Source organism: Lissotriton vulgaris, chromosome 11, assembly GCF_964263255.1.
Source record: "Lissotriton vulgaris chromosome 11, aLisVul1.2, whole genome shotgun sequence".
NCBI classification, from domain to species: Eukaryota; Metazoa; Chordata; class Amphibia; order Caudata; family Salamandridae; genus Lissotriton; species Lissotriton vulgaris.
The window spans coordinates 1,082,375,192-1,082,402,677 of NC_141699.1; the positions used below are offsets into that span (position 1 = coordinate 1,082,375,192).

General features: G+C 42.5%; 1 protein-coding gene across 2 annotated transcripts in view; it reads left to right on the forward strand.

Moving 5' to 3' along the window:
• The window catches only part of NMUR1 (neuromedin U receptor 1), a 251,271-nt gene that overhangs the window by 99,003 nt on the left and 124,782 nt on the right, over positions 1-27,486 (forward strand). The window lies entirely within an intron of this gene.

Sequence of the window (27,486 nt, forward strand, 5' to 3'; positions counted from 1 at the left end):
TAAAAAAAGAGAAACAAACCAGTTAAATTCCCTAAGAAAAAAATATATCAATTACAATAGATAAAAAAGGTATATTATCCATATCCATGCCATAAAATCATACAGTTCAGTGCAAGATCAAATATCATCATTATCGAAGATTTTCCTAACATGTATCTAAAAATTAGAATCCAAACCATAATAATTTAATAGTTTAGAGTTAAAAGAGATAAAACCATATAGAAGACAATTTACTCAGAATTCTATCATAGAGACGGGCTCAGTCAGATGTACATAATTAAGAAGACGGTAAGGATACTGTGGCAGTCCATATTTGTTGGTGCTGATTGGTTAAACCTCCTGAGTATATGGGTATATGAAAATGAACTGAATGCGATTTCCCCATCATGTAAAATGTTTGGAAATACATTGATTACTTTTCTGAATATATGAATTATAAACTAGGGTGCAGATTGGGGACGTTCCTCACATGATGGGGATATCGCATTCAGTTCATCTCAGAGACAACCCATCTTTTCAAAATGTCTTTCCCTGGGAGAGAGCAGTTTCTGGATCCTAGGACCAGTTGCCTCTGGTTCTCGCCTCCATGACTGTTAACATTAAAGGAATGAGCCTAAAAGCTGTCAGGTGAAGGAACTCCTTCCAGGAGCTCGCACAAAGCCTTAGACAGCCTCCTGCTTTCTTTCTTCTCTTTTTATTCCGTCTGGCTCATTCATCCTTCTTTTTATCGTTGCACTTGTTTGTGACCTGAGCTGAAACGCTCTGTGAATCATCAAATCAAGCACGCTCGTTTGTTTTGCTCTTTGCATAAACAATTTTTTTTTTCATAGGGATGTGAAGCAGAGGTTCAGAAAGTCATCCCAAGAGAAGTCAAAAAGCCCTGTCTTCTTGCTTTTGGCTATTTGAATGGATTTTACTAGGGAATATTGAAGCTAGGAATATGAAGATATATTGAAATGAAAGGTCAGTGTATATAGATAGAGAGAATGTTTCATATATTATATGAACGACTTGGCTGTATAAATGGCAAAAGACTTTGTAATTTTCTATCTCGGCGTGGATAGCACTGTGCTAATCCTATGCTTAAAAACTTTGATAGAAAAACAGACATTTGAGGTGAGCAGATTTAGAGTGTCGCTGGTGTTGAGAGTGCTCTCACAGAAGCTGCTTTCCACCTAAACTTGAGAACTACCCAGAGTTCTCTCCTTCTTTTTTGCATAATTTATGCGTCACTCTATGCCTGAAGGGTTTTGTTTTGACTTAATACTGGGTGCTCCCTTGTGTCTGGACAAAGCTATACCTCTCTGAAGACCTCTAATTAGAGTGCTTTTACTCATTTCAGGTTGGCTTGAGTTGGTATTTTACCAATTGAAAGCTGTAATATTGTGCCTGGAGTGATAAATGCCTTTTGTCATTTTACAGCTCGGCAAGGACAGCACTGTACTAGTCCTATGCTTAAAGACATGGCTGTACAGATGGCAAAAGACTTTGTCATTTTCTATCTCGGCGTGGATAGCACTGTGCTAATCCTATGCTTAAAAACTGTGATAGAAAAACAGACATTTGAGGTGAGCTTAGAGTGTTGCTGGTGTTAAGAGTGCTCTAACAGGAGCTGCTTTCCACCTAAACTTGAGAACTACCCAGAGTTCTCTCCTTCTTTTTTGTATATATATATATATATATATATATATATATATATATATATACATACATACATACATACATACATACATATATATATATATATATATATATATATATATATATATGAAAACAGCAGACTCCCAACTGCTATGGTCGCAGTATTTGGCGAGCGCGGACCTCGAAACAACTCCTTAATCTTCAAAAAGCAATAGATGAGCCAGACACCAACGTTGTTAGTTGTTGCAGTGCATTTAATTAGCAGTGGAAAGTGCAGAGCAAGTGCCCTCCATGACGCGTTTCGCCCCGCGGACGGGGCTTGGTCACATGACGCGCCAGGAGTGGGCGGTGGGTTAAATAAAATTAAAAGCCCAAACACCTAAAGAAACAGGTTGTAAGGGTAAAATAACGACATCAATTGGCTATAAAATATGTGAGATGATCGATACATAAACAAACAGTTTCCACAAATTAATGAAAAGTTTGCAACAAAATTAGAGCATAGTGCTCATAGGCGATTAGGGATAATATGGCATATCTATTTTTAGAAAAATAACAGAGATTCATGATAGAAATGAAACCACTAAATTCATGTGCAAGTGCAAAAAAGTGAAATATTTTTCTTTAAAGATATGTAAATGCATCATGTCCCTCACCATCATCAATAAAACATCACAAGTTGCCAATATATACAAGTCAGCTAATTTAGACCAAAAGAAATTCTTCAGGATGTTATATATATGGGGAAACAAATGGCGGCAAAGACTTCCATTCATGGAAGTTTGACACAAACACACTTCAGATTTCATGGCTATACTGAGCCCAGCTGTTATTTCATTTTATGAATATCTGAAAAAACTGAAAAAAAGACTACAAACATCTCTCCCTCTCCAAAGATAACAAAAGGTACACATTTTTTGATATGCATCAAGGAAAACACACTGAAATTATAAATAATGGTGCAATTCATCAAAAGCATTCAATCCGTTAGGGGATCTGGTATCAAGCAGGGCGATGAAATAAGCCTCTCTTTGGCGGAGAAGTCTCTCTCGATCACCCCCCCTAACTGGATTAGCCACTGAGCATAACAAGGTATACGTGAGATCTTTCAGTTTCTTGTCATGGACAGATTTAAAATGGCGAGCAACCGGGTAATTCATGTCCGAATTTACTATTGCCCGGATGTGTTGCAAGATACGTTGATTTGCTTGCAACTTTGTACTCCCTATATATGATAATGGACATGTGCAGGTCAGTTTGTATACGACAAAGTCGCTGCGGCATGTCAGGTGTTCCCTGATTGGTATAGGCCGATTACTGAATGCAGATGTATATTCCGTGCCGTTGACTGCAAACGTGCAGGCACGGCATGAGGTGCATCTGAAAAAACCAGATTTATGAAACCAAGGTGGTTTAGATTGGTTTTCTGGTTGTGCACGGTCCAGGGAATCTTTCATTGAGGGAGCCCTCCTGAAAGTTATTGCAGGAGATTTGGGCAAAAAGGGAGCAAGAATCACATCAGTTAAAACAATTGGCCATTCAGATCTAATAATCTGGCTAAGCTGGGAGCTTTGGGCACAAAAAGTAGTGATAAATCTAGCAGTTGTAGATTTGTTAACATCAATATCGACTGTTGTCTTAGGGGTCAGCAGTGATTCTCGTGTGCGTATAGACACTGAATTAAAGGCCTTATCTAAAACTGCTTTTTTGTAACCCCTCCGAAGGAATCTATCCCTAGATTCTATGAGACATTGTTCAGTGACAACTGGATCACTACAAATGCGCTTAATCCTGATAAATTCACCCAGGGGTATACTGTTGATCGTATGGCGGGGGTGAGCACTACGGGCATGTAAGATGGAATTGCCCGCAGTGCTCTTCCTGAACAGCTTGGATTGAATTTTGTTATCCTCAATGTAAACCAATACATCTAAAAATTCAGCTGATGTATCAGTGATTGTGGCAGTGAATTTAAGGTTTCTGGTGTTCACATTGATTTCATTAACAAATTCAGCAGCTAGGGTTTGCGATCCTTTCCAGACGATAAAAATATCGTCTATGAACCGCCAATAGGCCAACAAATGAGGGAGCCAATGAGCATGGGTGACGCCGAGCACATGCTCCTCCCACCAGCCAACATGCAAGCATGAGTAACTGGGGGAGAAACATGAACCCATTGCCACCCCACGCTCCTGGTGATAGATCTCCTTGCCAAATTGGAAGTAGTTGTTATAAAGGCATATGCGGATCATATCCAATAACATTTGGTTGTGATCCCTCATGGTTGCCTCACGGGAATCCAAAAAATATTGAACCGCTTCCAAACCCTGGTGGTGATTAATGCTGGTGTAAAGTGCTTCTATGTCCATCACCAGAAAACATAATTCAGGACCCCAGGTGATACAACTCAACTTCCCCAAAAAATCTGTAGTGTCTTTCAAAAAAGAAGGGAGAGAACTCATGTGGGGCTGTAAAAAGAAGTCAACATACTTAGAAATATTCTCGTTCATGCTCCCCTGTGCTGAAATAATAGGGCGACCTGGGACTGGGGTAGTGCATTTGTGGATTTTAGGCAACAAATAAAATAAAGGCGTGATAGGGTGCAAAACATTCAAAAATTTAGATTCTTCTTTGGTTAGAAGACCATTTTTGGACCAGGTGTTAATGTCCTTTCTTGTTTTAACATGACTGTTCTGCATAACAAACTTTGTTGTTTTAGAATAACAAAGGGGGTCATTCAGTTGACGATTTGCTTCTGTCACATAGTCGTCCTTAGCCCAAAGAACTGTGTTCCCCCCTTTATCCGCACTTTTCACAATTATCTGATTGTTGCCTTGGATTTTTTTCACCAATTTAGTATATTGGGAGTTGTTATAGTCACACTGTTTTTTCTTTCCCAGTATGGTCTTATTTAACATCTTGAGCTCCGTGGTGACCCTATCGCTGAAAACATCAACAGCGTCCTTTGGCATTAATGGCATGAACGTAGATTTTCCCCGAAATTCCGTAGTTGGTGAGCGGTTTACTGTGACAACTTGACTGACTGTAGGCTCGTTTTGTGAGCTATCTTCATGGGCCAGAGAAATGAGGGTTTGTAATCCCTGCAGATTCCTGACTGAAAGAGCCGCATTTGTAGAAGGATCAGCTCGTTGTCTATTATCCTCAGGTTTCCCAGGATGTAAAAGGAAGTATTTTTGTAACTTAATTTTCCTTATAAATTTAAATACATCGATTCTTGCCTGCACATAAGAGAAGTTGTTCGGTGGGCAATAAGAGAGACCTAAGGATAAAAGTTGCTCCTCTGCTTTAGACAATACAAGGTCAGTCAGATTAATCACGGTATTATCTTGTGTTTCAATTACTTGTTCCAGTTCTTGCGCGCTCTGCCCCTCCCTCCACCTCTTTTTGGCAGCTCGTTTTCTGCGCCGACGTTTTTGGCTGCTGGTTTGCCTGCTTGGGGAGGGTTGGACCGTGGGCGCAGGGAATACCTCCGGTCCTCGCTCACAAAATTTAGTTCATCAATCACTGTAAATGATGTTGGAACAGTTGACCCAGTGTCTGTAGATAGCGTACTGTCTTCAGAGCCAGTAAAAGAGGAAACTGATAAATTGTCCTCACTCACACCAGCAATGGCAGCGGTTTGTGCAGTGGAACCTGGAGCAGCACTTGGTTTTTGCTGAAGAGACATTGCCTTTCTCTTATAAGAATCGTACTTGCGAGAGAAGGTAAAAATGCGTCCTGTGGCATAGTCTTGTTTGTCTCTAGCAAACTTGTGAATCTTGCGCTCTTGAATGGTATGTTCCAGTTTTGCTAGACGTAGATCAATTTCCTTCCTGGTAGTAGTTATTAAATCTGTTTCACCAGAGGCTTCCAACAAGTTGTTGATTCTGTCAATTTCCATCAGTAACGCTTCTCTATCTGTATGGGCGTATTTTATTAAAATTTCCAACATTTTTTTGGATGATTCCAAGCTGTTGTCTGCCCACTCCTGAAGCATTTTGGGGTTCGGATTTTCGTAAGTGGGAACAATCAATATTCTCAAACCACGAGGAACTCGGTTAGCCTCGACATACTTCTCCAATGACTTCTTTTCCCACCACTTCGATAATTCACTTCGAAGCAGTTTTTCCAGCGTTTTTAAGAGTTCTTTGGTATTGCTGTTGGTGCTTGCAATACGAGTCTCTTGGGCAGTTTCTCTAGAAGTGGTCGGCAAATTACCATAAAGAGCCTCTGCCGCTGACTCCCTACTCCTCAGCGCCTCCGTGGAAAACATTATTTCTGCAAAGTTATTTCGCGGTTAAAAACAATATACCGCTACACTGCTAGCTGGCTTCAAATGAGAATCCCAGTGACTGACCACAGTGGGCCAAACAAGGGCACAGACTCCAGTTGAAGATACAATGCATCAGTTTATTGCCTTAGCATGTCAGGATGACGCGTTTCGACCACAAACCTGTGGTCTCGATCACATATATGTATAAAACAAATCACCCTGCAGTGAAGATGCACTCGACAATGGAAGTTCCATCCAGTATTTATTGATAAAAACCAGCACTTGCATTCTGAAAAACATTATATTGCCTGACGCGTTTCGGAGCTCCTGCTTCTTATTCATAGGCTTCACTATGTGTTCACAGAAGCACAAACACACACTTTCTCTCCTCTGCCTCCTAATGCGTAGTTACCCTCTGGTGGGCCTCCAGGTGACTTTTACTGTTCGTGCATTTTGGGAGTTGTAGTGTGTGTTCGCATAATTTCCTCCTTTCAGTAGGTTTGATTTCTCCACTTTAGTAGGTTCCGTGTCCTTCCAGAAATGTATTTTGAATAGTATTCTTGCCCTTCAGTGGGCCTCAGATTGCGTGTCTGGTTTATTATTAATTAATCCTTCCACTGTGCTGCTTGCGGGCTCAGCATAGTTCCAAGCCTGCAGCCTACTTTGCTGTTTAATGGTGGTGAAATATCTCATGATCAGACACCTGTGATTAAATTTGAAAAATATATATATATATTGGGATGGGGGCCACTCTGCCCGCTCTCATTCTCAATGTCTGCTGTGCCCCGAGAGATGGTGTCCTTGGGGCAAAAATCAGCCTAGGGAGGGGGGCGTGTGCACTTCACTCCTCCATATTTATAGTAATAATTCCCCCAAGGACCTGGCCCTCTTGGGTGGCAAACAAAAAAGTGCAGAAAACCACACGTATCGTTTATTTTTGTTTCTTTTCTTGAAGTGGTATCTCCGCTGCAATTTTTTTTATTAATGTTTTTGGCACCCAACGAAGCTCTATTGGATCCTCTAGGGACCACCAGAAGCGCGAAACATGTTGACCTTATTCTTTCCTCACTAGAACACCCTTCCTGGGAGCAGCGGTTAGTCATTCAACCGCCCCTTATATTTGTTGCACAGGGACACTCCAGGAACCACACCCCTTTTAATTGATCAACCGGATGCCCGAATAAAGTGTTTTCCGGACTGGCTGGTCATTTTATCTTTTCACTTACACCTTTTCACTTAGGCCCTCACACACAACTGCGGCTACTCCTACTAAAGAACTCTGCCAAAGAGCCCCGTGTGGGTTCTGTGAGGGACTGCAGCACCACCCACGAGGAGCAATGCCCTATGATGACAAATGACACTCGCAAGGGTGTCTGAGGGCACTAGCGACCTAAGGAGCAATGCCTACATCACACCAACCTAGGTTCTGACTACTGAGCAAACTGACCTTTCCATCACTTCTCTCCTGAGTAAGACATAGTTTGACTTACTACCTTTTCATTAGAGGAACTCTTACCCCCTGTGTGTAGCCAAAGTGGATTTACGCCCTGCAAATATTGTAGAGTTTATTCACGTACACAGTAGTGGTGTACAGTGGGATGCTATACATTGGAATGTTGTACAGGGTGGGGCATATATTGGAACATCGGGAACTGAAAAAGTGTACAGTGGAGTGGTATACGGTGGAGTGTGGTACAGTGGAGTGGTATACGGTGGAGTGTGGTACAGTGGAGTGGTATACAGTGGAGTGTGGTACAGTGGAGTGGTATATGGTGGAGTGTGGTACAATGGAGTGGTATACGGTGGAGTGTGGTACAGTGGAGTGGCGTAAACTGGAATAGCATACACTGGGGGGTCATACAGTGGAGTGGGGTACAGTTGATTGGCAAACAGTGGGCTTACATAAAGCGGAGTGTGGTACAGTGTAGTGTTGTAAAGGTAAATTGTGTAAAATTGAGTGGCTGATATTGGATTGTACTGAACGTACTGGGAGCTTGTCGTGCACATCACTGCCACTTAAAAGCAGGTTCCATTTACAGACACAGCTGAGATCTCATTGTACCTGCACCCGGCTGCTAGGCAGCTCCTCTGCTAACGAGACAACATGAACTGGCAGAAAATCATTAACATAATATTCAGAAGTGCTGTTTCTCGGCCAAATATCTGATTATAAGAGGCTCTTGCCTCGAGCCCTGGAGAGAATATGAGGTGATTTAATAATCTTTTGGCAACAATCAAGTCCTTTCTGGTAATGCATGTCACCCGTCTGAATAAAGGACCTTAGTTAGTACCCTTTATCGATTCCGTATGAGACAAACTGCTCAAAGGAAATGTGAACAGGGAGCACTGTTGGCAGCCTGTGCTTCTTGCATTTCCAGCAGCTGTCCCTGTAGCCGCCAGCAGAGGTGAACCAGTTATTTATTTATTTTCCTGTGCTTTATTCTATTGTAATATCTCCGTAGTGCTTTTTTACCCCTCGTCGAGGCCCCAAATTGCTTTGCGGTTGGTCGAGTGAGTAGGTACCCTTGTTCCTTGTTGGAGAAGGTTGGTGGTTGTACTTCCTTCCATAAATAGTATGTTTTTAAGAGTCATGATTCAGGCCAAGACTATGTGCTGAAGACTAGGTGCCCGATTCACAAAGGGCCTCTGCACTCGTGGCGGAGGTCCCGCACTCATGGCAGGGGTCCCACACTCGTGGTGGGGCCCCTGTACTTGTGGCAGAGGTGCCGACGGAGGTTCTGCCCTCGTGGAGGGGGTCCTGCACTCATGGCAGGGGTCCCACACTTGCATCAGGGGCCCTGCACTCGTGGCGGCGGTCCCACAGTCATGACGGAGGTCCTGCCCTCATTGGGGGGGGGTCTGCACTTGTGGCAGGGGCCCTGCACTAGTGGTAGATGTCCTACACTAGTGCTGGGGGTTCTGCACTCATTGTATAGGTCCCGCACTTGTGGCAGAGGTCTTGCATTTGTGGCAGAGGTCCTGCATTCACGGTGGAGGTCCTGCACTATTAGTGGGGGTCCCGCACTGGTGGCGGAGGTCCTTACTTATGGCGGGGGTCCTCCACTCATAGTGGAGGTCCTTTACTAGTGGTGGGGGTCCTGCACTGGTGGCGGAGGTCCCACATTTGTGGTGGAGGTCCTACACTAGAGCTGGGGGTCCCGCACTTACGATGTCGGTCCCGCACTCATTGCTGGGGTCCCGCACTGGTGGCAGAGGTCGGTACTCGTGGCGTGGGTCCTGCACTTGTGGCTGGATCTTCTTACTGTACTTACTCATTTCAGAGGTCCCGCCACAAGTGTGGACCCCTGCCACGACTGTGGGGTCTCCAGCATGAGTGCGGAGTCCCTTTGTGAATTGGGCCCTTGGTGCAGTGGCACGTAGCAGCTTCTTACGCATGCGGTGCCATGCTAGGCAGTGTGAGTACCTTTCGTACACTGTTCAAACCAACTAGGGTGACCTGTACACTATGAAATGGTTCGGGTAGGAGTATATAAAGTAAGCTTTATCTAAGTAAACTTACTACCAACTTATTCAAAATCCAATTTACAAAGATTCAATAAATAAATATTCAAACAAACAACAATCAATTGATCAGAAAAAAACATTTACAAGAAACATGGGTGTGTATATTCAAAGAAAATTCTTTTTTTATATGAAAAATCGGTCTGTTTGATAGGATACAAATAAAACAAACAACACAATGTAGCCGGAAGTCAGGATTCACAAATGATCAAGTAATCTTCTCAGTTACATTTGTGGACACCTTTGTAGAAGAATTTTGTGAGGCAATTTGTTGAAGTTATACAAAACAACCATTGCCCTTATTAAATTCAACTGACAGATAGGTGTTGTAGTCAACGTTTCGGTCTATTAGTGTCACAGTCAGCTAGACCTTCTTCAGGACGTTGAGAATATAAAAAGACGCTTATTTCAACATGATGAATCGATCTGATACTTTTAAGAGTCTGCTTTTTTTTAATTAAAGCTATAATTAATGGCCATCAAACCGTCGGCTACATGAACATGTACTTCATTGACTCAACAAATACTGTAACAAATTTTTCTCTGCTAACGTTACAATTCGGAACCTCTGAATAATACGGTCCCATTGTGCCTTGATGGCTTCTTTAACTAAATCCCTTGTAGGCACACTTACCTGCTCATATTTAACTGCCCAAGCCATCAAGGGTTAATTGGGTATCCCACTTTTTAACGCCTTAACCGCGGCGCTAATTCCCCTGTGGTGGTTTGATTGAGTGGGCATGGGCTGCGTTGGCCAAGGGACGTGTGCAGCACCACCGAGGTATTGCTCGCGACGGCCGCTGGCCAACGGGCGCAGCAAAGGGGTTAAGATACTTTACTCTAAGAGTCACTTCAGTCATGATTTTGGGACAGGTTTTTACTACTTTTCCGAATTTAGATTGCTGGTCACGATAAGTGCCACTGGAATTGTGCGGCAGGGGAGGACCAATTTATGTCGAAGGGTTGGCTAAATTATGCAGCAAGAAAAGGCAAATTATACAGCCTAGTGTGACACATTTTCTGATAGCATTACATCATTATTTTGTCATTTGTATACATGTTAACACTGTCTGACCAAAGGTATCACCTCAGTAGTAGCACTTTAACACCCAACATATCACTAAGCAACTGAAAGGTGGCCAATCAAACCTCTACAATGGGCTTTCCACTATGTGGCAACGTTTGTAGCTGTACTTTTAGGAACTTTTGATCCGTTTCAGCTAGAAGCAAAATGTTTTGCTTCAATTCTGCAGATTATGGATTATGTGGCACATGCAACAAAGCATAATCATGCAGAAAATGCAATGACACAGAATCGTACAATTCCAGTGACCGTGGTCTTGATATACTGTGCTCATGGTCTAAACTGATGTCAGAAATCTATACTCAGAGGTCAGAAGTAGGCCTAGGCAACATTTTAATTATGCTACAATAAACAGAATACCTTCTGTAATTACCCAATACTTGCGTGATTTGAAATTACAGAAATTACGCGATAACACCAGCTTGAGTAATCAGGAGAAATTTGGGAGCAAAAATCCTACCACAGGAGCACAGAAACAACAAACTAGGGGGTCGATTAGGATGGCGGATGGACATCCCGTTGTAGGAAGGGACCGGTGCGTCGAATTAGGATGCACCCGACACAGTGGCGGGTGCATCCCGCATTTTTAACATTGCTGCGGGCGGTGCTGAAAGCACCGTCCTCCGCATTGCTAAAAATACATGTTGTGCGTTTCAAAGCACAACATGACAGGCACCGCACGGTGCCTTCCATGTTGTGCTTTAAAATGCAGGGGGGTACCATAGGTACCCCATATGCACGCCCCACCCCCCCTTCCCCTTGGGCGCCCGCAATGGGCCCCCAAAGCAAAGACCGTATGCCTTTCCACAGCGGCAATGCTGCCGTGGAAAGGCATAGGACCGCTGGCATCGTAATATGGTTGGCGGCGTCTCGCAGACACCGCCACCATATGTAAGCACTTTTTTCCACCAGTCGCGAAGGCGACCGGCGGAAAAGCGGCGGACGGTCTTGCCGTCCGCCGTGGACTCCCCCGCCATCCTAATGTGGCGGGGGGTCATTTCTGTGAGGATGGCGGATGGATTGCCCCCGCCGGACCGACGGTGGCAACCGCCAGCCCGGCTGGGGCAATCCGTCCGCCATCCTAATCGGCCCCTAAGAGAGGACAAGTTGTTGTTGGCTACTGCTGTTCGTGTTCTTTAGCATTTAGTGCAATTTTCTTAGTGCATGAGGCATCCTTGGTCTCATTTTGGATGCAAGAAGATGGAAAATAACACGACATGCTGGATTACTCTTTTAATTTAATTGCGCATATTTATGAGTAATTTTGCAGTAATTACACATAATTACGCCAGATACAATAACGTCTAGTTAGACCATAAGGACAAAAGAAAGAAAAAGATTGCAAAAATAATTAAAAGTCATTCGGTCTCTAGATATACTGTCTGGTGCACGGGTATGTACAGAATTGTAGATGTGGGATCGATCGTTTCAGTGGCGAGGTGCAAATGTATCCACACTGTGAGGTGCATCAGTTCACTGAGTTACTTCAGAATTCTGGAAGGGGGAAGTAGTTTAGGAATAGTCCTTGGCAAAATTTGCATAATTTCTATTGGGTACATATACAAAAGTGTTAAGAAAAATTACCTGAAATAATGCATTATTACCTGATCCACTGATCAGGAATTTTGCACAATTTTGCATCCTGTTGTCCTTATTGATTTGGAAGATGTATTCCACGCTAAATAGCACAAGATCACACATGAGACAAGCATCAGCAGCTGTGTTTGTTTGTTTTGCTCCTGTGCTCCCACAATAGAATTTTTACACGAATGAAACCTCGAGGCGTAATGGAGTAACATCAGGCATTTTGCATAACAAGCGTAATGCGAAATCCCTGAAATTACACAGGATTATACCGAATAAGTGAAAAATCAGCAGAACAGCTATTGCCAGTAGCAGGTATTTTGATCACCTCTCTGTGGTTCTACTAGAGGGTAAGGCCTAGTTGCTAAGTTTTAAAAGACTTTTCGTCTTGTACCCTCATTCGAAAACCTCCACGGTTAACATGTGCATATAAGTGAACTATCTGGCGTAAAACCGCCTTCAAGTCAATTTGGAGTTTGAAGAGAGAACAAGCAAAGAACTACAGGCAGGAGGTCTCCAATGGAGTACAGTGGGCAGAGAAGAAGAGAAACGTGAGCGGTTATCCCTTAAGTCGAAGAGCGGTTTCTGAGTGTGGAGGTAGTGCAGTCATACTTGTGAAGGACTTCGATGAGATGTCCTACTGTAAGGAGTACACACTTCAGCGGTGTCAGTTCGATCTATGGGACAAGGGCCAACAGGGCATCACCTCCAATAAAATGGGGCACAGCCAGTTCCTTTACAGCTCTCTTGAGGTCAGCTTCTGGAAGGAAGGGTTGCTCAGTTGTTGCCAGGTGGCTCTTGCTGTTTGTGGGATGTGGGACTTGAAGCTGAGATTTGTGTCAATGTGCCCTCGAAAAGTCATGGAAAGAAATGGTCAAGATTCATCTTTGAGACTCATTCTTGTTCTATCTGTTGTTTCTTATCATTGGCGACGAGGATAAACTCCGCCTTGGTGGGGCTCATCTTAAGGAAGGAATTGGACATACAAGATTGAAGGGTTGTGAATCCGATCTTCAGTCAGGTGATGAGGCAGATGTATTGAAGTACAGCTGGGGGTCATCCAGTATTGATGAATACTGATTTTCCTGCTGGCTAATTTCCAAACTCTCTCTGAGTGGGCATCTGCAAGCTTCAAAAGTAATTATTAGGGATGGGCTGAATTTGTGTAGTCGCGCTACGCAAAGCTCCGCGAAAAGGTAAAAAATCTCCACGAACATGCAAAGTTCCGCGAACACACGGAATTTCTTGTTCTATCCGTTTGCGAAGCGTTTTTCTTGTTCGCGAATGCTTTTTGCGTGCTCGGGGGGAAATATCTTGCGAACTTGCCAATGTGATCGCCAATTGGCATGGTCATCTTCTTTCACTTGTACCGCCCGCTCTTGATGCGTGTTTCCTGTTCACGAATGCGGGCGCGTCCGTATGACTTATTCGCAATCGCTCACTCTCGTGGGATTGCACAGCCGGTTACCAAAGTCTCGAGGCGCACGCGAACGGATACAAAAACTCGTTGGAAAATGCAGGGATTCAGGTAAGTCGCTCCTGCGCACTCGAACACGCATTGTGAAAGGGCGAACAAGGAAAAATTCCATGATGCCGTGAATCTCGGAATTTTTGGCAACTTTGCATTCTCCGCTGAATGCAGAATTGCCCAAATTCCGAGAGTGGAACAGAATTGACCACCTAGGGCTAGTAATTATCAGGGCTTTTAACAATATGTCTGTTTTTCACAATATGCCTGTTTTTCTTAACATTACATTTGTAGATTCTCCCCTTTTCTTACTTTTCCATACATGTCATTAGAAAATTAAAGAAACATATTAAAAATTAAAGAAAATTTGAACAAACATGTTTGATTCCCTTTTTCTAATTCAAGTAAAAAGATATCTCATGAGTAGCCTTACCTACCCCCACATTTCCAGAAGGAAAATTCGGAACATTGGCACACTTCCCCACAATTACTGCATCGCTTACCTGTGGATGGCTCAAATGTAAATTTAAAAATGCAGATTTGTGTGTGAAATGCATTAGACATATGTTGAAGACACTGATGGTAGCCATCATGGAGCAACTTTACCTGAATTGATTTTTTATGAGTATTTCTCAGGCACTCCAGATGGGAAACACTCCCTTTGATGCCTCCAGGTGTCTCTTGAGCCCCAGGCAGATGGCAGAGCAGACTGCCTCCTCTCTTTCATCTGAGGCAAACCATTGCCCTGTGAATTGAGAATAACCCTGATAGGATCGATTGTTAATTATAGAACTTATTAAGCAATGGTCTCTACTTGGGCATAACTAGAGGTAGAATTAATTAATCACAGTGTGGTACCTTGCAGTGGCATTCGGCTGCAGACAGACCACAGACCTGGGTTTTATTTTCAGATGCAGACAGGGCTCTGCCTCCTTGCAGAGAAAAGTCCAAACGGAAAACACCAGCATGGAAACTCAGGATGGTTAAACTCCATTTTGGTAAATTTCCAAACTGCAGAAAACATTTTCATTAAAAAAAAGATACGAAAAAGGGGTCAAGAAAATAGATAGGTAGTGATGGGGAGGGTATGGGGGAGGTTTAAGAACATGCTTATGGTAGAAGACATATTAGTGTAGAGGTGCATGTAGAGGTACCACAATATATGTATGGTGTAGGTACTAGGGTAAAGGCAGTAAATTGAAGTACTTGGGTAAGTAGGTTGTTAAAGGTTCTAAAGTACACATAGTATTAGGTGCTGTAAGGCTTAAATAGACAAAAAAGAACTATGCTAGAAATACTAGGATTTAGGAATTTGTAGATGCTCCATGGTATATGTAGACGTACAAAGGTTTAGAAGAGGGTAGAGATACCACAGTGTGGAATGGGGAGACGTACTCGGTTGTAGGCACAGGTATCAGAGAATGGGTATAGGTGGTGATACTAGAGTATAAGGAAGTGTAGCAGTACTATGGTATAGTAAGAAGTAAGTAGGCATGAGTAGCAGTAATATCTAAATGTAGGTTTAATGACTCTAGGGTAAGGCAGTGGTAGAACTGATACAGTATAGCTACGGTAAAAGGCACTAGGCGGTAGGCGGAGTAGATTTCCTTTACTACTGGGAGGAGCGGAGGTATTACGGTGTAGGCAGGAGAAGGGGCGCTAGAGAATAAGCAGGGCAAGAGGTACTAGGGTACAGGTAGGGAGAGTTGTGTGTTGGCATTGGTATTAATGGAGCTAATATGTTATTAACCCCTTCCATGCTCATGACGGAACGGTTCCGTCATGAGCGTCGGTTGAGCTGTGCTCATGACGGAACCGTTCCGTCATGAGCCGATAGGCTCATTAGAACCTTCAGCACAGCGTGAAAATTTGCGCCGCGCTGAAGGGGTTAAAAAGGAGAAAAAGTAATAGTAAAGAATAGCATTATTGAAGAAAACTGACTAGGAATTAGGACAAAGGATGAAGAGTCATGGAGAGAAATGAGGATGGGTGTGAGGAGAGACAGACTCACCTGCGTGGGCAGCAGAAGACAGGGCAAACAAGGCTAGCCAGAGAAATAATTAAATTATGGCCGGTAGACGTGGAGGTGGAGACATATGCACGCTGCGCAGTGTGCACCATTACCATTTTGTTACATTTTACCATTTAATTTGTGAAGAAAGGTCTAGAGCGAGCGTAAGTTACATAACCTACCTATATTATTAAATGAATTACCTATCCCAGACGGTCACTGATGTGTAGTGCTTGCTGGCACCGCTGAGGGTGCCCCTGGAGCACAGAGGTCCCCCGCAACACGGGGGCTGCGTGGGCCTTTGTTTCGCCCCTGAGGCCTGTGTTACGCCCCTGCTTATAATTCCACGCCACACAATTCAACTATAAATAATTTAACCCTACAACATTCCATACCACATAACTATAATCCTAAAAATACACATATTACCACTTCACTCCATAACACAAAATAACATTCCACACAACTTAATACCACTCCCAACCACATAATTACACTCCACACAACTCAACTATACATAATTCAACTTCAATCTATATAATTCCACTTCACACAACATATTTACAGTCAACTCTAACTACCCTCAACAAAATACAACTCTGCAACATGTTGCAAATTCCACTCCGCATAATTACACACCACGCCACATAATTCCACACGTCACACAATTACACAATTCATCCACATGCCATTTATCAGACATCATAATAACACTCCACATTTACCACTCAGTTCAACATAATTAACCTCCGCATAATTATGCTCTACTCCATGATGCATACATACACTACACATAAATCCAGTCTATGCCACGTAGCAACACTCCACATAGCTACACTTCCCACCATGCCTCATAATACCACTCAACATAATTTCACTCAACACCGCAACTTCCACGTCACACAATTCAACTCTACACATTTCCATTCCAGACCACATAAATCACAACAAACTGCATAATTCAGACTAACACCACAAATGCACAACACACCATATACATCCAATCTACAACAGAAAATTCCACATCATGCTACAATATTTAACAGCACACCACAGAAGTAAACTCTACTACATACCACTTCACAACACAAAATACCATTCCAGTTAATACCACTCCAAGACACACAATCCCACATAATTACACTACAGAGATCCAATCGACGCAACACAATTTCAAAACTAAATATTTCAATCCAAACCATATATGTCCACTTGACACTACGCATATTCCCTCTACTCTAAACAGAAAACGCATAGGTAAAATGCATTTTCCCTACAACATTAATAGCTCTAACTCTCACCTTCAAATGCGTCCCTGCGGATCCTGTTTTTGGAGCTGCAAACTTTCTGGTCAAAGTCAGCTCTGTGCTGCCTCAGAGGAGCAGAGCCCTGTGGAGAATGCTGTCTCTGGGGCCCTCACCCCCATCCTTTCTCCTGTCAGTTCTCCTCTGCGCTGCCTCCTGCGCTGTCTCTGGGGTCCCCACCCCATCCTTTCCCCTGTCAGCTCTCCTCTGCGCTGCCTCCAGCGCTGTCTCTGGGGCCCCCACCCTATGCTTTCTCCTGTGAGCTCTCCTCTGCGCTGCCTCCTGCACTGTCTCTGGGGACCCCACCCCCACCCCCACCCCCATCCTTTCTCCTGTCAGCTCTCCTCTGTGCTGCCTTCTGCGCTGTCTCTGGAGCCCCCACCCCCATCCTTTCTCCTGTCAGCTCTGCTCTGTGGTGCCTCCTGTGCTGTCTCTGGAGCCCCCACCCCCATACTTTCTCCTGTGAGCTCTCCTCTGTGCTACCTCCTGCGCTGTCTCTGGGGCCCCCACCCTTTCTCCTTTCAGGTCTCCTCTGCTCTGCCTCCTGCACTGTCTCTCTGCCCCCCTCTTCCTTTCTCCTGTGAGCTCTCCTCTGCGCTGCCTCCTGCTCTCTATGGGCCCCCACCCCCATCCTTTCTCCTGTCAGCTCTCCTGTGCTGCCTCCTGCCCCGCCTCTGGGGCCCCCAACCCCATCCTTTCCCCTGTGCGCTATCCTCTGCACTGCTTCCTGCCCTGTCTCTGGGGCCCCCACCACATCCTTTCTCCTCTGAGCTCTCCTCGGCGTTGCCTCCTGCCCTGTCTCTGGGGCCCCCACCCCCATCCTTACTCCTGTCAGCTCTCTTCTGCGCTGCCTCCTGTGCTGTCTTTGGGGTCCCCACCCCCATTCTTTCTCCTGTCAGCTCTCCTCTGCGCTGCCTCCTGTGCTGTCTCTAGGGCCCCCACCCCCATCCTTTCTCCTGTCAGCTCTCCTCTGTGCTGCCTCCTGCGCTGTCTCTCACCGACGAAACCCTCACCACGGCCAAGCACATGCACTTCCAGATCCACACCGACCCCAGCACAACCCTCGGAGGAACACTCGTCTACAGACCACCCGGACCAAGACCTGTAGAGTTGCGCAAGCTCCTGTGTTGGAGAGTATTCTGTAATGGATCTTGAGTGCTGTATCTGTACGAGGAGCCGTGTCCGGTTGGAATCCTTCTGCCTGGAGAAATGAAGCGCTTCATTTCTCCAGAGATTTTACACTCATCTCAATGTTGATGACCAATCCTTGACGAAGTACGCACACCATCTATAACCTTGCCCTGAAGAAGCCCATCCTGTGGGCGAAACACATTGGCTGATTCTGTTTTCTGCATATCAAGTAACATGACTGAAAATAAAAGAAGGATACCTACACAAGATTCTCTTCGTCAATCTGATTGTACAGTTTTTAATTTGAACTAATTGATGTTGCCTCTCATTCACAAAAAACTGCTATTGTGTTCTATGATCTACCAGCAGCAGGTAATTTGAGGTGGGAAATATATGATATATTATCTTGTGACTAGTTTTGGTCGTGCTGATCGTTAGAACCCAGCTGCTTTTTCACTACAAAAGATTCGCAAATCTAGGAAGACCCTGCTCATATCTCATTGGAGAGTTAAGAAAGCCTGCCCTTGTTATAGTTAAAGATACACTACGATTGCTTAGGATGTACCTGAGCCTAAGCCGTCTCTCAAAAGAAGTTACTGGGATCAACAGGTATCTGGAGTACTTGACTGGGATATTTTCTGTTTAGAAGTGAGATCCGGCTGTGCCCTACAATATAGGCTTCCTCATTGCGACGTTAAGGAGAATGCCTCATTTGGAGATACTTGAAAGAGGTGTTTTGATTATCTATCTCAATAAATAACAGTGTGAATCCTATATAATGACGGCAAAATATCAGTGGCACTTAATATTGAGTTCATAATATTGTGGGTACCAATATACCGAAGTTTCAAATATCGGTGGTAAGTATATTGTTTCTCTTTTTTAACAATAATACTTTTGAATACATTGACGTTGTAAATCTGCATTACTTCAGTATTGTGGTATTTAATAAAGTTTTTATATGTTTTTATGTTAGTAGGCGTCTTGCTGACAAATCATTTATCATTTATCATTTCTTAAAAATGTTCTTTGAATTCCTTTTTTATTAGGATGCTTTTTGATCTGTCTACTATTTTATTTAATTACATTTTCAATTGTTTTAAATTCATATATTGAATTGCTTTCTGTATTAACAATCAGTTTTTTAAAGAAATAGATACTTTTAAATGTAATGTTATGTGTTTGTTTATGGGTTTGGGTGGGGGTGTTTTAAAATATTTTTATTTAGATTTTCTAAAGCTAATTTAACTTTTCAGAATATTTTTGTATTATTTTAATTTACAAAATACAATTTGTTTATGATGCTGGTGGTATAAGTGCTTGGGTTTTATAGGGGTTTTAAGTGGATAGGATTTTAAAATGTATATATTTGACATGCTTTATTGCACAAATTTGTGTATTTTTGTTAACATTTTCAAAATATATTTTTATTATTTTAAAGAAGAAAAATGTTTTAACATTATTTAATTATCCGTATTTTTAAACATAATTTTAGGTAATTGTTAAGCATTTTAAATTAAATATTGAGAAATGAACTATTGCATCAATCTAAATTTCTCCAATATGTTATTAAAACATTTATATTTATAATGCTTTTATCTGTTTTGTTTTTTTAAATAATTTTATTTTGTGATTTCTTTTAGTTTAATAAATAATATGTTTATGATATTATATATTTTTCTCTTTATTGATTTTTTTTTCACCTGTTTCTTTTAATGTTGATAAATTTGGAGTGTAAATAGTCAATGTTATCCATCCAAATGGCAAATAATTTCTACAGTGTTGATCATGGTTGACTGGGGATACTTCAGTTGCCAATCCTGAAATCTAAAGAATCCAGTACTTTACATTCATAAATTTTGTTTCACTTGGTTTGGAGTGGGTATAATAAATATGACCCCTCCAGAGTCCAACACTTTCCCAAATATTGCTTAGTTTGTAGTGGAAATAGTAAATCTGATCTCCTAGTGCTCAAAGTGTGCTAACATTTTATTTAGTTTGGAGTGGGCATAGCAAAATTGACTTTCCCACCCCTTTCCAAAGTCCACCGCTTTTTCCAATGTTACTTAGTTTTTATTGGAAATAGGAAATCTAACCTAATACCAATGATTCCCAAATTTTGATTAGCTTGGCAGGGGCATCCTAAATCTGATCCCTCCAGAGTACACCACTTGCCCCAATGTTGCTTAGTTTGGAGCGGTAATATAAATCTGACCCCCAGAACCCAAAAAATGTGTGTAATTTCCCCAGTATTAATTTGACTTGAGTATAAATAGTAAATTTAACCTCACTACCTCTGGGCATTTTTTCCAAATGGATACACGTTCACCAATTTATTTATTTATATGGAATTTGAAGAGTAACTCTTTATATTTTTATTTTGAGTTAAATAGATGTTCATAAAAATGATTTGCATTTGCTAATTGATTTATATTGTGCAATGTAAAAAAGTTTATATTTTTTATTGTTTGCAATTTAAAATACATATTTCTTGAAAATTATTACTAAATAAATTCATTTTAATTATGTAATTAAATAAGGTGTAAAGAGTCTTACAACTTTTTTAAAATGTTAAATTAATTGTAATTAACATGTATGATTTTCAAATTATATTATCAATATTTTGAACACTGTATTTTCGTTTTCAATATATTTTGTCTGTAAATGTTAATTCTAATGTTAATTTTAAAATAAAAATTTTAGTAAGCATTATTTTTGTTGCATTCGATTTTTTTTAACTGTAGGTTTTTGTGGGACGATACTTTTATATCAATATTTTTGTTATTTTAATTATGAGCTTAGGGTTTGAAATAATTTGCTTGCCAATATTTTGACCTTAAAAGACTGGTTGATCAATGTTTTCGGGGTTGATAATCAGGACTACAATCGTATCTCAATAAATAATGACTTCTACATCTATATGTTGGCCTAACGGCTGGGGTGGTTGTCCTCGAATCTGGGGAACTGGGTTCGAGTCTCTGCGGTGATGCTGAACATACTGTGATTGAGGGAAAATCACTTTATCTCCTTGTGCCTAAAAAAAAAAAAATGTGTCCCCATGTAACGCAACTGGGGCTATGTAGAGCGCTCCGATACCCGATTTGGGTCAAGTTTGCCCTATATAATAGTCCATAAAATATATGCTCTGCATTCTGAATTGTATCTAGTTGCTGATCACAGGTGTTTTGATTATCTATTTGAAAAAATAATTGATAAAGTGCTCATGGTGTATGGTCAATAATGATTTCTATACCAATATAATAAACTTTTGTATACATGATGAATCATTTATAATGACTTTGATAATGATATAGAAGAAGGCTAAGAAGTTCCCGCTGTGTTCGAACGCCTCTCTCACTCGTTAATTGCATTGTTCTCGCAGCTAAACTACAGTTCTTCTCATTTTTAAAACCTATATTCAGTGGCTTTTTATTAATTCTTAGTGTGCGTTATCGTATATGCTGCTATTTTTTATTTTAATTTTGAATATAAAGCTTGTTTTGCATTCACTTGTATTTTATTGGATCCTGTTAGAGCTTGCGCTTCTACCTTAGTGATTCATTCTCCTGGGGAAGGTTGGGAGTTCGCAACATCTTTCCTCTACTTCACGACCATTTTAACTCAACCATTGAGGGGAGCAGTTTAGCAGTGTAGCGCTGACTCTGTGATGTGCCCTATTGCCCATGAAAATCAAGCCGATGTGCAGATGCACCACTGACACGCCAAAGGCAAGCCATTCTGCACCCATCCGCCCCTGAACGGCTCCAGGGCCCAGAAACGCTGAGTGTTTGGGCAATTTCTTTAATGATGGTAAGCAAATTCAATACTCCAGGTCTGAATTATTAGAGTAACGTCCTAAAGATAAAATGCGAGGATTGTGGCATCCTCAACCTAGCTAATACATCGACGCACCATTGTGTATACTGTAACTGGTATGCAGTGCTAACTACTGATCAAATAGTGCCCATATCTACTAGTAAAGAAGGGATACAGATCAGGGAAAGGGGAGCCGACACCCAGGAGGAGATTTCCTGTGCGTTGGTTAATGCTCGCTCAGTGGTGAAACTTAGTGGGGAGGTGAGGTGTGTGGGTTGATTCAAACTCTGGACATGGATTGTCTGTTTATTACAGAAACATAGGCCTAGGGAGTCTCCGGTCCTGACCTAGTGGCGGCTGACCCCCTTAGCCATATTACTGCAAGGATTTACTGGTCCCTTCATAGAGCTGAAAATTAGGTTAACAGTATCTTGCAGCCCATCAGCCCGGGTTCACAAACCACCAGTGAGGAGGCGTGGTTTAGATTTAAATCCTATGGTAAAGACACTCTATCTGGGATTTAATATACTGCCTGTGGCTCCCATCAGTCTCTTAAGGCATGGGGCCAAGTTTTGGAACCCTACCGTGCTAATCTGAACATTACTATACTGGGTGATTTTAACTTCCACTTGGACTACAAGGGATGGAATGATTCAATCACCTTTCTTGCACTTATGATGAGCTTCGGGTTCCCTCAGGTGGTCAAATCCTCTACCCATACTGCTGGCCATGAGTTGGGTGGGATTTTCACAAACCACTCTGCCCTGGCTATAGAAGATTGTTTCCCGTTAAGTTGGGTTGATCATCGAGCAGTGACTTTCAAAATTACTCTGCATAAGGGGGCAGGACCGCAGCAGAGTAAACCAATATCTTATATGAGTTGAAGTTAATCCCTTCTAAAGAGATGGACTCAGCACTAAGGGGCTCATTCATGGTGGAGGACTCTGCTGATCGGCACTCCTCCGCAGCTATGTCTGCTTTCCCTCCCATCTCCCACTTGCAAGTGATACATTTGTTCATGAACATAAAATCAGATTCACCTGATGACCAGGCCTGGATGTAGTTCGTGGAGTTTCGCTACGCGGAACTCCGCAAATTGACAAAAAAACTCCACGGAGTTCCACATGTGGCGGAGTGCAGTGTGAACTGCCGTTCATGCTGATCTTCCTGCCACTCGGGTAGAAATTCTACCCGAGCGGCAGTGCACGCTCGCCAACTTACCATTTGTGAGCATGGAAAAAACTCTGCTGCACTATGCAGAGCAGAGTTTTCAGCACTCTGCGAGCTCCGCGGAGTTCAGAAAACTCTGCAAACTCCGTGAATGGATTGGAGTTTACCGGCCAGGCCTACAGATGACACCTGTCTGCCAATAGTTTTACAACTTGCCCTGAATGAGATTGTAACCTTCCTGGTAAATGTTTTCAATCAAATACTTATAAAGAGAGTATATCCTCACCATTGGAAGAAGGCAATAGGTATTTTCCTCCAAAAGAAACCTAAAAGAGACCTTAAAAACCTTTGCTTGATCTCCCTTCTATCTGCACTAGAAATAATGTTTGAAAAATGTATCAACCAGAAACTGGTGGAGTTTATTACTGCTCATGATCTCCTGGACCCTTCTTAGAACCGGCTCTGAAGTGGTCACAGCATCGAGTCAGCATTGGTTGACACTGCAGATTCCAGTCATGCCAAGCAGATCAAGTAGGTGATGCTATCTTGGTAATGTTGGATCTGTCTGGGGCATTTAACACAATCTCACCTTTCTGGTTGAACCAAAGGCTGCATCAAATGGAGCTGAGGGACACCGCTCTGGACATTCTGGGTACTTTCCTTACACAGACAGGATCCAAATAGTTAACTGTGGTAATTTCAGAGCAGGGGCCCTCCAGCTCCCTTGCAGGGATCCGCAGGGATCCTCCTGAAGCCCTACTTTGTTCAACCTGTATGTCGTTCCCTCGTTGAATCGGTGTGTTCGTTCAGCTTTCAGGAGCTATCTTATGTACATGACACCCAAGTCATCGTTTCCATATCAGAAGATCTGCCGATGGTGGCAGATAAGTTCAAACTCTGTATGAATGGCATTAGCATCTGGATGAAAGATAACTGCTTGAAATTGACTGACAAAAAGACGGAGATCTTGGTCTTTGGGGCACATAATTTTGTGTGGTCAAAACTCTGGTGACTAGAGGCATGGGTTCATTATCCACACCAGCTGAATCTGCCAAAAATGTGGGGGTCATTTTCGATGATACCCTCACTTTTGAAACTCTGGTCAGCACCTTGAGCTCCTGTTTTTTTTTATTATCAAAACTCTGAAAACTATCTTTCCGCTTATCCCTGCTGAGCTCAGAGTGGCAGCGGTCATCGCTTCAGTTACATCGTGCCTAGACTACTGCAACGCCTTATAATCTAAACATCAATAAGTCCCCGCTGAATAGACTGCAGGGCATTCAGAATGCAGCAGCTCACCTAGTACTGAATGTACCTGAACACCTCTCAGCGAGGGAAGGCGTTCGCTCACTCCATTGGCTGCCAGTCAGGAAGTGAGTGACATAACGCGCTCTTCATGGTCTATTTGGTTCTCCATCATCAAGGGAGAGCATCTCTGATAAAAAAAAATTTTTTTGTTAACAATGGTCCTTTAGCTTGAGAAAATAGAACAAGAATAAACACAGGCTAAAAATTAAGACTGTGTGCTTTCTTCAGTATCCAGCCAGACATAGAAGCATTTATTTTAAAGGATTCAACAAAATCATACATTTGAGGTGAAACAAGTCACACAAAGATAACTGGGCACAAGCCTGTACCAAGTCAGGAAAGGACAATACATGGGGGAGAAAGTAACAGGCAAACAAGCAGGAGAAATGGCGGCTTACAATACAATAAAATTCTTAGGTAAGCTCTAACCCACAGTTACTGCAACATAAATCATAAATCGAAAAAGGAGCAGTACTATGTTAAACAGTCGACGAACGTTTCGATCCCTATCTCCAAGGGTTATATTGGGATCATCATCAGGACTACAATAAATGAGCTTTGCCTGATTAATTATATTTAGTAGGCCTACTCAAATGTATGATTTTGTTGAATCCTTTAAAATAAATGCTTCTATGTCCGGCTGGACACTGAAGAAAGCACACAGTCTTCATTTTTAGCCTGTGTTTATTCTTGTTCTATTTTCTCAAGGTAAAGGACCATTGTTAACTAATAAACTAGTACTACCCGGGGTCCTTCGCTACCTTCACGGGTTCCCTTGTTCTAAATACCAGCATCTCTGATAACAGCATTTTATTGGTGTAGCTCTAAAAGATGGCTTAGACCATCATCCCTTAGGAAAGTTTCCCCAGATTTTGTAAAGCCAGGTTGGGGGGGGGGCTTGGGGGGCGTTTCTATTCGGTCCTAGCAGCGAAATTGTGGAATGCTTTGCCGGCACACATTGCGAGGTTGGACTCCTTTGGGGTTTTCCGCAAGCAATTGAAAACCTGGCTTTTTTACCCTTTCGTGATTGCATCTTCTGGTCTCAGCGAATGCTTTCCCTTACGATGTTAGCACTTTGACGCCTTCAGGTTTAGTGCGCTCTACAAATACTTTTCCATTTCCATTTTCATACAGTACCCATGCTGAATTATCTAGCTCAATACATAATGGCTTCTGTACCTACATCGTGCACACACTGCATCATCTGTAGGTGCTAATAAGAGGTATTTTTTATTACATATCATAATAAAAGACTTTTATACTTATATAGTATACATTCTGAATTGTCTCCAGTCACAATTAACAGGTGTTTCGAATAATTATTTCAATATTAATAACAATAATGATATTGTAATATTTTAATATATACACTTTGATGATCTATGCTTTGAAATAAGATAAAATAAAGTCCAATTGAATTGAACTATTTCAATAAATAATAACTAATATATGACTACAGCCATCAGCCCTCTGGTTAAAATGCTGCTGCTCCTAGGCACACCTCTCTCCACCCCAGACAGGGCAACCTCCTGGGAAAATGACCACCAGAGTGTGAAAAGGACCCCTGCCTTCCTCACTTTCACTTTCACAGACACTATCCAGTCCATTGCTTAAGTTGATTAGGGGTTTGCTGAACAACCGTTGCTCATTTTCGGTCCAATGCACAATTTGGTGGCCAGGCTGTTCTCTGCCAGGGCAACACAGTACATTACTACATCTTTAAGAAAAAATATCCATTTGGGATACATCTCCCATGGTAAGGTGGGAATTTTGATATTTTCACTGCCCTTTACTGCCAGGGTTTTCCTGGAAGTGATGGGGAGTGAAAACTGACCTGTACGTCTGTCCGGATAAATTAGGTTGGTGGACGTATAGGTCAACCTCCAACGGCTCTCTCTCGGTCGGGTCATTGGAGGGATGTAACCACGGCGGAGAAGGAGTAGTCTCAGCCATCATTCCACCAAAGGTCCACCTGCACTGAAATTTGGTGGGTGGACCATTATATTAGCTGAAAGGATACTCGGTCACTGTTGTGACAGAGCACCCTTTCTGCCAACATATAAATCGGCCCCTTTGTCTTCTAATCGCTCAATATTTACATGCGTCGTGATTCCGCGTCGGGATTATCACATGAGCCTGTTGTGTCAGTAGGCAAAGAACTGCAAAGCCTTTCGACCCCAACATTGCAGCGCCTCTATTTTTGTTTCTCCAAATTTTGGGGGGGGATCATTCTGTCAACAACTGGTGCAATGTTCTAATAACATTATAGGCCTTCTGATGAAGGCTTTATTGATCATTAAATGCCCTGTGACTCATTCTTGGCCTTGGGGGGAAGGTATTAGTGTCCCCCGTAACTCACAGAAGCAGGATATAATGCAATTTTTGATGATGCGAAGACAAATTGTGGGCCATTAAGCCTTTGTGTATTTGATAAAAATCTAATCTTTTCATAATATTTTGGTTGTTCTTAACTGAAAGAATGCATTGGTTAATCAATAAGTAAACACTATCCTACATCACCTTTGATCTCATGTGAAAAAACAACAATGAAGATGATTTAGACAAGTCATGTTATTAGAAGTTGCTACTTATTCAGAGTTAGAGTGATGATGATATGAAAATATTGGTAAGGGACACTCCTTGTGATTTTTTTGGTTGGTGGCTCGTAAACAGGTTATAATTATCATGTTTGAATATTCACAATTTTATGGGAGTTTAGTTTAACCATTAAGGGCCTAATCACAAGTTTGGAGGTCCGTAGGACCACCAAATCCATGGTGGAGGTGGAGGTGCAGTGTCCTCGTCAGCAGCAGGCTGGACTATGGCAACGCACTCTATGCCGGAATCCCAGCCAAACACCTACGACGACTACAGCGCATCCAAAATGCCTCAGCCCGACTGATCAGCAACATCCCCCGCCGCAGCCACATCACCCCCCACCTGAGAAACCTACACTGGCTCCCCGTCGACAAGAGGATCACCTTCAAACTCCTCACCCACGCACACAGAGCACTCTACAACGCCGGACCAGCGTACCTGAACAGCAGACTCAGCTTCAAAACCCCTCGCCGCCAGCTCCGCTCCGCCAGCCTCGCCCTCGCCGCCGTCCCCCGCATCCAACGAACAACCTCAGTCGGCAGATCCTTCTCCTACCTCGCTGCCAAGGCCTGGAAC